This window comes from Tursiops truncatus, chromosome 9 (genome assembly GCF_011762595.2).
Source record: "Tursiops truncatus isolate mTurTru1 chromosome 9, mTurTru1.mat.Y, whole genome shotgun sequence".
Classification (NCBI taxonomy): Eukaryota; Metazoa; Chordata; class Mammalia; order Artiodactyla; family Delphinidae; genus Tursiops; species Tursiops truncatus.
Genome location: NC_047042.1, coordinates 55,516,015 through 55,530,211, shown reverse-complemented (window position 1 = coordinate 55,530,211; position 14,197 = coordinate 55,516,015). Strand labels below are relative to the sequence as shown.

The window sequence follows — 14,197 nt, the reverse complement described above, 5'->3', positions numbered from 1 at the left end:
AAGAGTTATGGTTGTAGAGAACTTCCCTGTATCATGGTGGTGGTATACAGCATCCAGATGTCACAGCAGTGCAGGCTGTTAGAACTGGAAGGGCCACAGAAATCACCTAATCCTGCCTGTTCACTTCATAGATGAGCCCAGAGAGGTCAAGTAACTCGTTCAAGTCACACAGCTGATGGGCTTTAGACTTAAGGAGAAGTTGCTCACACAGGACCAGAAGGGAGATTGGCTTTGTCAAAGAGGCATGATGGGACCTCTGAGGGAGACAGCTTTGCTAAACCTATTTCAAAACTGGCATCAGCTTAGTCTCTTGCCCTTTGAGACAGGCTTTGGAGTTCAATATTCTGCCTGCGTGAGTTGTTATGGGTGAGATTACAAGAGATCTGAGAGGGCATGGGTTTGTGGAATGATCTGTTTTGGTTTACAGACCAGCTGAGAGAGAGTGAGAGAACCCAGTTTATCTTATCATTTGCAGCCATAAAACAAGATAACTGATGGAAATAGAAGTCATAAAACTGCAAAGCAGGACAGCCAAGAGTCAGTTGGTGACAGACAACCCCCCCTTCAGAGCCCCATGACTTTGAAGAGCCTTTTGAATACTTCTGTGAAGTACTGGGTCTCTCTCTTGCCTCCAGTGCAGAGTCCCCTAAAGCAGAAAAGATGGGCAGTGGTGATGAGCCTGTGACACATTCCAGCAACTCTCCTCTCTCCTCCACTCAAGGACAAAGCACATCCTAAGGAATGAATAGATCATCTTCTTAGAAAAATATGACTGCCTCTGAGGCTAAATTATGTCAAGATATAAGATCAGGAATGTCCAGATGCTGTTTATCCCATCTTAATTAAATTTGGACTTCTTTGGGGGAAAAAAATACCTCAGTTCCAGGAAAAGTTGTTTTGACTCTGAGGCTATTTGGACTTTGTTTTATGAAAACAAACACTTTAATCAAGATACCATTTTTCCTGAATTTTCACTGTGACGGTATTTTCTGAAGCAAACTCTCTTGAGCCAATAATAATTGAATGATAATATTCTAGTCAACACTGTTAAATCATCTCAGTTTTTCCTCTGTTCCCACTTATAGTTTCCTGAGATTATTTTCATCAGGATCAATCTCTTTCCAGGTACATTTTATAGTAATGCTTTGAGAAATTATTTGTCCATCTGGCATTCCCTTCCCCTTCTTCAGGTAAGCACACCTTACTTTTCCTGTAGAGAACTGTGATTCCACACTTCCACAGGATCCTATACATTTACAAATCCCAGAGCAGCATCCCAGCCCACCAGCACCCGATCCCACAGCAATCCACCCCACTAGCACTCCCCGTGACCCCAAATGCAGAAGGGGGGCTGTGATCCTGGTGGGCCGGCCAGTCCAGGTCCTCTATTCCCAAACCAGAATGACTGGCATTGAAATGGTCACTTTTCTTGAACCTTGCTATATGGATGCTGAGAGAGAGTGTACACGCCTGATCAATTTGGAGCAACAGCTGTAAGGATATGGTTTTCGAGCTGCCGGCACTATCTTCCCAACTGTAGGGAAAGAGTAAGAGCAAGAGAGAGAGGAAAGAGAGACTGAGGGAGAAAGAAACCCTATGTGTCATCTAAGCCCTTGGATCCAGCAGAACCTGACTTTTTAAATCCCATTAACTGTGGACTTCCCAATTATGGGAATGGATGGACTCCCTCTTGTACTGTAAACTAGTTGGATAGAATCTCTCTTACTACTCAAAGTCCTGACAAAAACTAAGGCTTATCACTGGCCTTGCTCTGATTTAAATTTTGGCCAAAATCGAAATATTTATAATGGATTATAAATTCATTTTTATAATTACTAGCTTTTGCTAGTAACAAAGGCCTATAGTACTTTATATAGCAGAAAGTAAACATATCTTTTGACTATAACTTGGATTTCCAAGCCCATTATGCACCTAGTTACAACCAATCTTTGCATCATATGTTTAGAATGAATGAACAAATGATTGAACAGACAGATGGGCTATAAGTCTTTCAGATATCACCCAGCACCTACTGGAAGCCTCCATCTTGCCAATGAGTTACTGGAGTGAACAACTATTTTTCTTAACCATGCATGCATGAAAATACACACACACACACACACACACACACACATATACACACATACGCACCCCAACATTGTCCTACAAGGATTAACCAGAAAAAAAGCAAAAGCTCTCTGAAGAAAATATTTGGAATGATTGTTTAACATGTTGTTTAAGGAAGCATGCCATTCCCCCATAGGTAATAACAAAGGTGGGATCAAATTTTAAAAACTCCAAAGGGATGAAGAAACTCCAGAGGGGAAATTCGGACATCTGGCTCAGCATCCCTTCCCCTTTCCCTCTGAGGTCCCCCCTTTTCCCACTGTGTCTCTAAGGATCAGGTCGTGCATAATGAGCCTATTCCTCATAGGCTCCACCCCGCTCTGCACAAAGCCTCCAGGATGAGAGTGGGGCATACACTGAGGTGCAAGTCCTGAGAGCTCTCAGGTGTGGAGGTTGAGTGCTCAAGGCTGCTGGCCAAGGCACTCCCAAGGCTTTTCCCATAAGGGGATCCTTGGGGGTGCCACACGGGTAGCTGTCAGAGGGAGCACTGGTTGGTGACCCACAGAATAGGTGGATGGGGCAGCCAGGCCAGCCGAGCACACAAGGTGTTCCATACCTGGCACTGGGCTTGCTCTGCTCTGAGAGAAAACACTCTACCCTGTTCCATCCATGTGAAGTGCAGTTTCTCACTTGGGAAGAGGAAGAGAGAGAAGCCAGCCCTGGGCACAAATATCTGTTAAGATCACTGTCACCATGGTGGCACACAGCTTCTGCTTCAGGCAGGATCTTCCCCATTTTATTCTGTCAAGATGGCCATCTTCACAAAGAGCAAATAGATTATTTTGCACTTAACCCCAGAAAATGAAGACAGACCCTATCGCAGCTAGTGGTTGTGTCTCTTTGTCTTATCTGTTGATGGCCTCCTGGGTGTGACGCATTTCTGTGGGTTTACCAGTAGGTCAATTTTCTGTATTGGTGGATCTCTGAAGATAATCATGAAATTATATATATATATATATATATATATATATGTGTATATATATAAATTTATATAGTCATAGACACAAGCATATTCATTTGTTCACATTTATATACGTGCACGGTATACGTATCTATATAAGCATCACGCACACACACACACACACACCCCCAGGCGCACACACACAGGCACACATACCTGTCTTATCCATAATTGTCATTCTGTAAAGAGGTGTTCGGCAGATTTTTGAACAAATGGCTTAGTGACCTTTTCTGCTAATAAAGGTAAGAATGCTCATTGTAGAAAAATTAGAAGCTGAAATTTGTGAAGAGAAAAATAAAGATTGCTGACAATCTCACTAAACAGAGTAAACTGTTTTGCTTTATCCATTCCTGTTTTTCTCATGTATGTCGTAGAGGTGTCATTTTTACATTGTCAGAATTGTGGTATACACGATTCTGCAAACTGCTCATTTCCATTCAGCATGGAAGGCATTTTCCCTATATTTGTCAAAATGATTTTAAGCCTCCCTATGTATTCCTTCCTAGGAGTCTTCATAAATATAAGTGTGTGATGCCTGGGCGGAGCAGGCCACACCCCATGCACTCTTTCTTTGAGATTGTTGCCAGGTCTGCCTGAAGGAGCTGGGGAGTGGACAAGGCACTGCTCACTGGCATGCACCACCCCAAACCCCCCTCACCCCAGCACCAGTGGTGAGCCCACCACTTGCCATGACCCTGAGGAGGCCGCTTGCTTAGCCCTGGCAAAGTGCAGATCCCTTCCCTAGGATGTGGAGGGCAGCCCTGGCACCAATATGACCGGCATTTTGCCCTGCAGAGGAAACACCTGTGAGGGCCAGTTAGAAAGGTGCCTGCAGATTCGGGTTCAGACCTTAAGCTGGCACTTCGCACCTGGCCTCCCCAGGGCATCTGAACTCTTAATAGCTGAACAGTAGTCTGGGAGGTGCTCTCAGCTATTTGTGTAAGTGATGGCTCCCTGCTAGGTGTGTGTATTATTCAGAGAGAGACAGGGGGACCAGCTGCCTGGGGGCAGAGTCTTGCCAAGTGACTGAGTGAGTAATGGGCCTTAGCAAGGGTAGCAGCTCCTGGCTGGCAGCCCCAGGGCCTGGCTATCCACCCCCACTTTCCCCCCCCACCCCCCCCCCACCCCCGCCCCATCCACATCCATGCTCCAGCCTTTACCAGATCCATTTCCATTTGGTTGAGCCCAGAAGCACTGAATTCAGAAAAGGAAAAAAAAAAAACCCCAAAACCCAGGATAGAGAACAAACAGTGTAGAGAAGCCTGATAAGAAAAGATACAGGCATAAAGACATTTTTATCTATTTTTAAAGCACCAATAAATTCCTTCTCATAAAAATGACAGGAAACCAATTTGGAATGAAAGGGAGAAACTTACAGAATCACCAAAGATACTTGAAAGCACATGAATACGAGAGAAAAGAGCTCAGAACCTCAGCAATGATGAAGGTGAGCGGCCTTTGCTGGCCCAGCTTGAATTCAGCACCACCCTGCAGTAGCCTGACTCCAGGCCATCAGAGGTGCCCTCCTGAGGCTGTGAAGGTTAAGGGGGAAAAGTCAAGGCGTGCTGGGCTCCTAGGACCAGCATAGCTCTCTCTTGAAGATCTACCCATTGAGGCATCTGCTGAGACCCGGGCTTTCCCCTCCCAGGTGGGGCCCAGGTAGGGTTATGTGCCCTGTGGGCGTCTCTGAGTACCTCTCAGCCCTCGGAGTCAGCTGTTTTAAGATTGTCTGGGACTCTGCATTTATTAACTAGGCCATTCTTGTTTCTGTTGGTTCACAATGCACAGGAATATTTCTCCTCCTAAAATTGTGAAACACTGATTTTTTAAAAAAAAGTCTACTTTCATTTTCTGTTCTCATATCTTAGCTAAATCTTAAATCTGAAAAAATTGTTTTAAGATAAATGTTACCTGGTTTTTTGATTATAGAAGTAACGTACTTTTATACATTCAGGAAAACTGAGAAAAGGACAAAATATTCACCCTTACTATTATTTGAAGGTTGTTGTTCTTTTCTTTTCTTTTCTTTCCTTCTCTTTCTTCTTCTCAGTTGTCCTGGGATGATAAATGCTAGACCCTTGGAGCTTTCCTTTAATTGGGGCATTTTTTAAAAGTCCCAGGAGGTAATCTGAAAAACACAGGATGCTATGGTTAAAAGCGGTGGGTGAATCCCGCCATCCCCTTCTCAGACATGCTCAGAGGGGTCTTGCAGAAAAATATCACTGTTGGACTTGGTTTACAAAGTCTCAAAATCTTATTTGATTCTGAAACACTCTGTTTCACGTAACATACATTGCCATCCTGTGGAACTATTCTGCATACACAGTCTTGAAACTGCTGTTATATCATGCAAAAATTTAACAGCCTGCTGCCTTTTCTTGTAATGCTGGCTTGTATGCTCTAAAGAGCAGCTGGTTGGCATCCCCAGGCCCTCATATGATGATGTTAATTTAGGGGCTGGCCTTCGAAATACCATTCATTGCAATTCCAGTTCGACAAACTGAATAGTTTTATTATTGGGCCTCCTCTTACTGTTCTGTTAAAAATATTCAGTGTCTTGTTTCCTAATGATTATCATCATCGTTATCATTAATGACATTTATTGAACATTCATTGCTTCCAGGCACTGTGCTGAGTCCTTTATGTGAATTACCCTATTTAACCTCACCAGCTTTATCAGGGAGACAATATTAGTCTTCTCATTTATTAGATAAGAAAACTGAGGCTCAAACTGGTTAAGTAATGTGCTTGGGGTCAGTTAGCTACTAAGTGGTTCAACTAGAATTGAAATTCATGTGGCCTGTCTGTTCTTAACCATCATATGTTACTCATTTTAAATATCTCGGGTCCAAGGTTTGCAAACATCCAATGGAGATTTAGTGTGCACATCTTAAGATCTTACGGACTTTTCCCTCAACATAGTTATATCCCTAATCTATCTAATTACCTAGCTGACTTCCCTTTCTCTTCTGGCCCTTTCCTCTTACAAGTATTGATTAAATTTCTACAAGATTTGAAACACTGAGTTAATGTAAAAATGAAAATTCAGTCTGAGACTTGGACCCTTTCCTTAGGAGGCTAACAGTCCAATGTAAGATTCCAAAGAGTAAATCACTGACTAAAATAGAGCACACATTCCTCAGAGAAACCAGAGGAATTGCATCTAGATCAATGAGAATCAGAGAGAATCCTCCAGAGAGGGTGGCAAGAGAGGTGAGTTTTAAAGAGTAGGTGCCCCCTAAAGAGGCCAAGGATTGACATTCCAAGAAGACAGACAGGTATGCTCAGGGCCAACGAGCCACAAGTGCTGGAGCTGGGTTGGGCTGAAATGAAGGCAATGGGCCCAGACAGGAGGAAGACTAGCGGGACAGGCAGGGTCAGGTCTGGAAGAGGCCCTGTGTACTGAACAGAGGGATTTTAGACGTATAGTAATGAGATGATTCGGTTTGTGTTATAGAAAAACCACTCCAGCAGCAGTAGGGAGTCTGCCTGGGAAGGTTAGGCACAGGGAGCAGAATGAGGAAGCAGGAATTTAGTGGGAAAAATGATCTAGAACTGCCCTAAGGCAAAGACAGTGTGGGGAGACGAGAATAGATAGATCAGAGAAAAATGCAGGAAGAAAAATTGAGAAGATTTGATTGACGTTTATATGTGGGAAGTGAGCGTGGAAGGAAAATCACTCCTGGATGTTTGTGGAGGTGATGGAGGCAGGAACTGGAAAGGACAGAATGACAGCCATAGAGGACAGACAGTACCAGTGACCGCGGGAGCCCAGAGGGAGACAGAGCTGGTGGCAAGGAGCCTGTGTGTCTGGCTTGGACAGCTCAGTGGGTGAACACTGAGACAATGTGGGGCTTCATCTCAAGAAGCTTACCTACTATTTGACTTGTCTATCTTCCTAGAACTGTGAAACATCGGTTTAAAAAAAAAACATTTTTACTTTCTGTTCTCAAATCTTAGCTAAACCTTAAATTTGATAAAATTGTTTTAAGATAAATATTTTTTTTTATTATAGAAGTAACACATTTTTATTTCATACACTTAGGAAAACTGAGAAAAGTATGGAATGTTCACCTGTACTATTACCTTAGAGAGATGTATTTGAAGGTTGTGTAGTCTTTTCCTCTTCATTCTCCCCCAACTTTCCCTCACTTTCTCTCATATGTACGCATTTTATTTAGCCATTTATCCATTCATTCATCTATTTATTCAACTGACATTTATTGAACATCAATTATATGCTAGGCATCGTTGTAGGCAGTGGGGAAACAGCAATAAACAAAACAGTACCTCAAGGAGTGTAAATTCTAACGGGAGAGAGTCTGACAATAAATAAACAAGCAGATGTATGTTGGGTGGTGGCGTGTGCTATGGGCAAAATAATTAAAACTGGGCAAGCGAGATGTAAAGTACTGGATGGAGATTTGCCATTTTATGTAGAGTGGTCTGGAAAGACCTCTGATAACCTGAGGCATTCCGTAGAGCCTTGACAGAGTAGGGAAGCAAGCCATGAAGCAAGCCCAGGGAAAGAATGTTCTGGGTAAAGGCAAATCAAGTGCCAAGGGGTGGGGTGAGAGAAGGCTTAGCATGTTTGAGGAACAGAAGCTCATGGCTGGAACAGAAGGAGTGAAGGGGAGAATAGTAGATGAAGTCATAGAAGGAGAGGGAGCCAGATCAGACTTATTAGAGAACAAATTCTTGGAAGGACACATAGAGACCAGTATAGGAGGCTGTTTAAATATTCTGCTGAAGAGATGACAGTGGCTTGGACTGTAGGGTAGTGGTGAAGTGGTGAGAAGCAATCAGATCTGGATCCATTTCCAAAGCAGTTTGGAGAGATGTGTGAGGCAGCGGTCAGATGACATTTTGAATGGAGCTTTTGTTCACTGAATATATTATATTTGTTTATTTACATACCTGCATATGTTTTTATATAGTTGAAAATAATTTTATATCCTGCTCTGCCCCACCCACCACTTGTTTACTCTAAAAGCAGAAAACTAAAGGATGCCAAACAGAAGACATACTTCCTGTTCACCTTCTTACTTTTTCTATCCTTATCCCCCTTTTCCTCTTTTTTCTTATCGGACAAACGAAATATACATGAATTAAGCCATGCATTCTGAAGTTTGCTTGTGAGGGGACTTGGCTAGAGGCTACACTTTCTTTGAACTGTGTGGCCTGTGGCCAAGGGAAATAAAGTTTAATTAATGCTAATTTTTCTAACCCCTTTCTTTGCCTTTTCAGCAAAATAAAACTACCTTTGGGAGAACTGGCAAAAAAAAAAAAGTTAAAACAGATACTACACTACTGAGCCTAGCCATTGATATAGCAAAAATATTTTCCTACATGACTGCGTTTGGTCACAAATGATAAAATATTTTATCTTGCTCCTTCCCCTACCTACCTCTCTCTCTTTTTAAAGTTTGAACAAGTCAGTTGCTTTTCATTCATCTTTATTTCTTTAGAAGATTTAGACAGTCTGTGAGTTTGTTTGCATTGGGCTGTGATCTGAGTGCTGGGCTTGCTTGGCTGTTATTACAATGGCTAGATTGTAGGGTACAAAAAGACCTAGCAGGGCAGGCCACCTGCTGGGATACTCACTTAGGTTCATTTGTTGGCCTTTTCCCATCTGTGAGAGACGACATTAGACCAGCTACTTAGGGCCCAGATATTAGGGAGTAATTTTGCCTATTTCCATAGGTAACGGTTTTGTTAATTAAGTTTAGAAACAAGGTATGTCCTCATTATTCTACCACGAAGACCATCAGCAGCTAGAGTTTAAGGGGCTGCTTTCCTGCCTTTGGTCTACTTGCTGAACATCTTCAGGTTATGTTTATAAGTAATTGAAGGGTAGATTATGCAGTGGTCTCTGGAAGCTACAGCATTCCCACGAGAAAATGCTATAACATAAAGCCTTAGAGTCTTATGGCGGGATAATCATTTGAGAGAATCTAATCTGGTCCCATCCTCTCCCCCACTTCCCCATGCCCAGATCAAAAAACAAAGTAAACAAAAAACAAACAAATGAACAGAAACAAAATCTTCCGCCACCCCCTCCCACTATTACCTCCAGCATACTTTAAAAATGAGGAAACCCAGGCCAAGAGTATGAGGGGTCACCCAGCATGTGAACAGCAGAGCTGGGGCTTGGCTCAGGAGGCTGGTACAGAGGACCCTGTGGCTGCCGTGAAAACCCAAACACATTTGCTGTTTGGTTACTCTTTGGCCGTGGCTTTGGATTAGGTCATGAATGGGGGCAGTGACATATCTAACATGGACCAGTGCATTGGCCTCCAAAGTAAAATCCCTTTATAATCCTTTCCCTCCTCCAGTTCCAACTGGAAAGATCTGGAGCACTGAGAGCTGTGGGAGGTTGGGGCACAGTAGAGGAAACTCAGAGCCTCACAGAGATGAGACCGAGAGTTGTGATGTGCTTGCCTTCAGTGGAGTGCTGTGTTTGTTTATGAGGCCCTATTCCTGTTGATGGTAGAAAACACTTGATCTTCTCAATTCAAGCTCCATCAGTCTCTTCTGATAATAGTAACAGCCTCTTTGGAATAATTACTTTCCCTCTTCTCAAGGGCTTCCCCTACATCTTCCTGCACAAAGAGGTATTTGGTTAGTTGCAGGGAAAACCCATGTATTCTCCTTGCATTGGGATGGACATTCTCTAGGACTTCACTGAATCTGTCACTGAGTGGCTAAGGTTGATGAATCTACCTGTGACCAGGCATGTCACAGCCTGATGGTCATCTCATCCTCCACAGAACTGCTTGAGTGTCCTTATGACATGGCAGATGGCTTCCTGCAGTGTGAGTGATCCAAAAGACCAAGGCAAAAACTCCAGTGCCTTTATGAACTAGTCTTAGAAGCCATATATTCTCACTTCTGCTATATTTTATTGGTCACACAATCAAACCCTGATGCATTGTGGGAGGGGACTATATAAAGGTTTAAATATGAGGAGACAAGGATCATTGGGGTCCATCTTGGAGGCTGGCTTCCATAGTAACTGAGGTATGTGCGCTCTAAGATGGTAGGAACAGATAACCCAGCAGACAATTTACAGCAATCCATGCACCATCACCAAATTCACTGCTCTGTCAGTGAAAGTTGCAATAATATATGCACTGTGGAGAGGACTTAAGATTAGGAGGGGGGCTTCCCTGGTGGCGCAGTGGTTGAGAGTCCGCCTGCCGATGCAGGGGACATGGGTTTGTGCCCCGGTCTGGGAAGATCCCACATGCCGTGGAGTGGCTGGGCCCGTGAGCCATGGCCGCTGACCCTGTGTGTCCGGAGCCTGTGCTCCGCAACGGGAGAGGCCACAACAGTGAGAGGCCCGTGTACCGCAAAAAAAAAAAAAAAGATTAGTAGGAACTCAAATGTTTCTCGTGTGAAAATACTCTTACTCACAGTCTCTTCATGTTCTTCAGTCTTCGAATTACAAATAACCCCCCTCTGTCATTTTGTTATGTCAGATGTAAATATTTAGAAATCTGTCCTTGGTAAGCACCTGAGAGGGTAATGTGTCAAGTGTCACTTAGTGCTACCATCTCAGCCAAGGCATCCTCTAGATATCAACTTGTTATTTCTCTTTACTTAGGGGGTGGTCTGTCATTGTGACTTAATGCGAGAAGAAAAGGAAGACCCAGGGGGCCATGAGGCCCTTCCACAGTCTTTACTTTAGATAAAGATAGTCCTTCTCATTTTTTTTTTTTTTTTGGTACACGGGTCTCTCACTGTTGTGGCCTCTCCCGTTGCGGAGCACAGGCCCCGGACGCGCTGGCTCAGCAGCCATGGCTCACGGGCCCAGACGCTCCACAGCATGTGGGATCCTCCCGGACCGGGGCACGAACCCATGTCCCCTGCATCAGCAAGCGGACTCTCAACCACTGCATCACCAGGGAAGCCCCTCATTTTTATTAACAAAAAATGATGCAGTGTGGTACATGTTCATGGAACCTTACCATGTTAGAACCAGAAGAGATTTTAGTAATCATGCATTCCAGTTCCTTTATTTCACAGGGGAGGAAGCTGATGCCCTGATGAGTGAGGAGATTTGTCCATTATCAGACAGCTTATTAGAAGCAAAGAAGCAAATCTAGAACTAGAATCCAAAATCTTGAATCCCGGTCCATTGTGTTTCCTACTACTCCAAGCTGTTTCTAAATCTTCATTTCAGAAATTTTTTGATGTAAAATATTCTGCCTCTATAATAAGTTTCTGATGTAGATCATTCTTTTTTTTAAGGAAGTCATTATTCTTTTGGAATCAGAGTCTATTTTGAGAATTCGGTGACAGTTTTGTGCTCACTTCCAGAAACAGGCACACACTCATATACATACGACATTCTGTGTGCAAATTCAGGGCGTACAGACCATCTGAATGCCATCCTAGGGGAGTGAGCAAGTCAGGTCAAAAACACTATTTAAAAGTTTATTTATAAATGTTGCTTTAAATATTAATGTGTTCTGCATTTCCAAAATTATTATACTGTAAAAATATTCTTGATGGGCTTTCTTCCCCCAGCATTTAAACAACATTCTGATTTAGATTATGTTTCCTCCTTTGGAAGCTGCATTATCTTTTGGCTTCTTCGCTTGCAATGATTTTTCTTCAAGCCTGAAATGGTTCTTAATGCATCTTCCAAAGCGTTCTATTTCAGGTCTATCCTTGTCTAGGGAGACTGTCTTTACCTTACTTAATTCAGAATACTTTTGTTTTATAGACTAATGAAAGACTGTGAGGTTAAATCCACCACCTGTAGACCTTCCCCCACTGTGCGTCAGGCATTATTTCATTACCACATGACAATTCCAATCAGAATTCAAAGCTCGTACTGACAGCTTGAGTCTGTGTGGGGTCATGTTTAACTTTACCACCTAAAACTCCAGAAATAGGCTGCTTTGGGTTGTTCATCTAAGTCTTTCATTCTGCCATTCAACTAGATGACTATTTCATATCTTTCATATTTTCCTCCCTCCTCAAATTCCAATGCCCCTTCCCTCATCCTCATCTCAGATAAATAGCTTATTTTCTATTTCACTAATAAATTGAAGCAATCTGAAGAGAATTTTCATAGGCTCCTATCACCATATCCTCCCATCTCTCTGCACCAATACTGTGAGTATCATGTGCCCTCTGGTTAGGATGAGTGAACTGTCCACGGTCAATTCCTCCACTCATGCACTAGGTCTTATTCCTTCTCTCCTACTCAAGGACACAACTCCAGCAATCTCCTCTTTTTACTCAAGCTCTTCTCTCTATACCTAATTGCTCCCATCAGCATGCAACTGTACCATTATCTCTCCACTGTTCAACAAAGCAAAGAACACGCTCTTGATCTCAGATCACCCTCTAGCTATTATCAGATTTCTCTGCTCTCAGTTACAGCAAAACTCCTTGAAAGAGTAGTCTCTACACTCAAGTGTCCATTTCTGCTCCTCTCATTCTCTTTTGAATCCACTGCAACCAGGATTTCACCCCCACTACTCTGGAGAAATAGCTCTGGTCAAGGCCACCAAAGAAGGCCATGTTGGTTACCACAACTACTTACCCAGCCTAAGGTATGCCATCTATTGCCTCTCTGAGACCTGCCCCTAAATTTCCTGTTTGTGAAATACTCAGGCTATCACAAATGGAAGGAAAGAGATTTTACCCATGTGCTCCCCAAATTTGATAATGCTGCATATCTAGCCCCTATTTTGTACAATGCAATTTTATGAGACAATTAAGTCCATTCAATTGAAAATGTAAATTTTTCTAGGTCTACACATACAAAGGGGTTCATCGGCAACTATCCAGTAACTTTGGACTGTTTAGGCAAAGTGGTAAAATAACCGAGACATTCTGCTTCCCCTGGCCCCCACCCTCTTGGCCTCAGTTGGAGCTATTTGACCTTGAAGGATGTTAGCGATGGTCTCAGTGTTTGCTTTCCCTTTTCCTGGAGAGAAGGGCCCAAGGTCTAGAATGTCACATATTTTACTTCAAAGGAAAATGCACAGCATGAAAATGGAGTTTTAGGAGCCAAGCAAGCTGCACCCTGTCTTAACAGACAGCAACCAAAATGGTCTCTCCATGGGCCCTGGAGCAGATGACTGCACATCAGACTCCCAGGGGAGGCTCAGACGGACAAGACAGCGGTGGTGGACTCTGGGGGGTTGGAGGAAGGCATTCCAAATAGATCTACATTAGAAAGGACTGTGTTATAAGTGACTCAGGATTTACTGCAGTGGGATATGTATGTCTTCCTCACCAACCAGGAGGAGAAAAAAAAGGATCTCAATTCATCTTTTAAGAACTCAGACTATTTCTTCTTTGTCTCCTCATGTGGCATTCTCCATTCTATCTCCTTCCAGAATGAAAGGTTCATTTATTTTCCTAGATAAGGTCTGAATAAGGGCAAAATATAATTTGAATGCAGTCAGGCTTAAGATAAATCAGTCATAAAGAGGCAATTACTTTATATTAAATCTGTGTCCTTTCTAAAAAGGAATCTGTATTTATCAATTAACTCATTTTCACCATTTAATTTTTCTAAAGGAGATCATGAACTTAAAAAAATTCATGTTTTCTTTTTTTCTATTTGTAGAAAGATTTAGATAGCTTGGGGTTTCATATTATATTATAGTCATCTTTTTCATCAACATTTTCTAAATACTGAGAAGTACTGTAGATCTCATTTTCTAATTCAAACATTCAAAAAAGCTCATGCTATGCTATATTTTTGTCATACTTTCCAGATTATTAGATTAGTAAAAGGCATGTATAGCAGGCAACTGAGCACAGCAAATAATCAAATGTCATTTGCAATCAGACTTGAGTTTGAATTTCAGGTCTACACTGCAAGATCTGGGACTTGTTACTTAATCTTAAAAAGTCTCAATATCCTCAACCAGAAAATGGAGACACAAATGACATGTAATTGTAGTGAATATCTATTGTTTTTGCCCATCTGTCATGCATTTTCTTTTCTTCTAGACCAGATCATTTCCTTTTCCTCAGGAACTGTCCCTCCCCTGTTCCTGGCCCATAAAGTCCTGGTGGAGCCCACCTCCCTCTAGGCTTGGGGTTGGACACATGACTTGGACTCAGAACTTCCAATCA

The 14,197-nt window shown here is 42.6% G+C and overlaps 1 long non-coding RNA gene across 1 annotated transcript in view; it reads right to left on the bottom strand.

Moving 5' to 3' along the window:
- LOC141279471 (uncharacterized) overlaps positions 1–14,197 on the bottom strand; it is a 167,351-nt gene that overhangs the window by 129,564 nt on the left and 23,590 nt on the right. The window contains exon 3 of the long non-coding RNA XR_012333731.1: positions 5,078–5,216. This is a non-coding gene — a long non-coding RNA (uncharacterized lncRNA). The remainder of the gene's footprint in view (positions 1–5,077; positions 5,217–14,197) is intronic.